Below are 1,998 nucleotides of genomic sequence, written 5' to 3' on the forward strand. Positions count from 1 at the left end.
AATCAGGAAGTGGAAGCTGCATCACACCACCCAGGCACTGCCAAGAAAAGGCCATCCCTCAAAACTCAGCGCTCAAACAAGAAGGAGACTTGTGAGAGAAGCCACAGAGAGGCCAACAATCACTTTGAAGGAGCTACAGAGTTCAGTGGCTGGGAGTGGAGTAATGGTGCACCAGTCAACCATAACAAGAGCTCTGCATAACACTGGCCTGTATGGGAGGGTGGCAAGCCGTTACTCAAAAAGTACCATCTGAAAGCACGTCTGGAGTTTGCCAGAAAGCATGAAAGTGACCCAGCTGCGATGTGGGAAAAGGTTTTGTGGTCAGATGAGACCAAGATAGAGCTTTTTGGCCAAAACTCAAAGCGCTATGTGTGGCGCAAACCTAACACTGCCCATGCCTCAAGACACACCATCCCTACAGTGAAGTATGGTGGTGGCAGTATCATGCTGTGGGGATGCTTCTCATCAGCAGGGACTGGGCATCTTGTTAAAATTGAAGGAAGAATGGATGGAGCAAAATACAGGGAAATACTGCAAGAGAACCTGCTTCAGTCCGCTAAAAAACTGAAGCTTGGGAGGAAATTCACCTTTCAGCAGGACAATGATCCCAAGCACAAGGCCAAAACAACATTGGAGTGGCTCAAGAAGAAAAAGGTGAATGTCCTACAGTGGCCCAGTCAAAGTCCTGATCTCAATCCTGTTGAGAATCTGTGGCACCATTTGAAAATTGCGGCCCACAAGCATCGTCCAACCAACCTGAACAACCTGGAGCAAATCTGCCAAGAAGAATGGGCCAAAATCACTCCGACACTGTGTGCAAAGCTGGTACATACTTACCCCAAAAGACTGACTTAAAGCTGTTATTGCAGCGAAAGGTGGCTCTACCAAATATTAATGTGTGGGGGTTGAATACTTATGCAAGCAAGATATTTCCGTTTTTTATTTTTCTTAAAAATATTTCCCAACATAAAACCAATGTCACCTTACAATAATTGATTTTGAGTTTCAGTGTTTTAAAATAAAATATCAAACAGAACGAAATTTCAATGTACCATTTGTAATTCAGTAATATGAGAGAATTGGTCAGGGGTCTGAATACTTTTGCAAGGCACTGTATATATACAGTACTGTGCAAAAGTTTTAGGCAGGTGTGAAAAAATGCTGTAAAGTAAGAATGCTTTCAAAAATAGACATGTTAATAGATTATATTTATCAATTAACTAAATGCAAAGTGAGTGAACAGAAGAAAAATCTAAATCAAATCCATATTTGGTGTGACCACCCTTTGCCTTCAAAACATGATCATACACCTGACTATATGCCTACAAAATCCCTGACTTTGTGCAAGTGTACCTAGAAGAATTGATGCTGTTTAATTTTTTTTTTTTTTTGTTACGGGTAACAGATAGCTGTCCCGTGGTTAGACAGGGCCTCCTTATAAAGGTTAAGTTAGCACTCCTTGCCGGAGTTAGGCTTTTGTTTTGTTTGTTTGTTTGGTAAGAGTGAATTAAAATAAATAAATAAAGAACACCAAGAGTGTTGTTGAACAGCAACTCGAGTCTCCTACCTGTGGTTTACTAGTCCTTGGGGTCACGTCATCACAATATATATATATATATATATATATATATATATATATATATATATATATATATATATATATATATATATAAAAGGGATTGATTTTATTCTTAATACAAGAGCAGTAAAACACGACTGACATGTGTCTGGGTAACGGATATCCGAGTGCTGACTACATTCACATGGTAGTATTACACCCTTGTTTAAAATGGAATATACTGGAAAATATAATATTGTAGTGCTCAGATTTACAAACACAAATGGCTGGTTTCACAGACCCAGATTAGCACTAATCTTGGACAACTCAATGTTAATTTAGGTATTAGGTTAAGTAGTCTTGTGCTTATCGAGGTCTATTGAAACCAGCTGTAATATGCAACCTGTCTTCCCACAATGTTGAGAATGAAAACACAGAAG

Source organism: Acipenser ruthenus, chromosome 19 (genome assembly GCF_902713425.1).
Source record: "Acipenser ruthenus chromosome 19, fAciRut3.2 maternal haplotype, whole genome shotgun sequence".
Classification (NCBI taxonomy): domain Eukaryota; kingdom Metazoa; phylum Chordata; class Actinopteri; order Acipenseriformes; family Acipenseridae; genus Acipenser; species Acipenser ruthenus.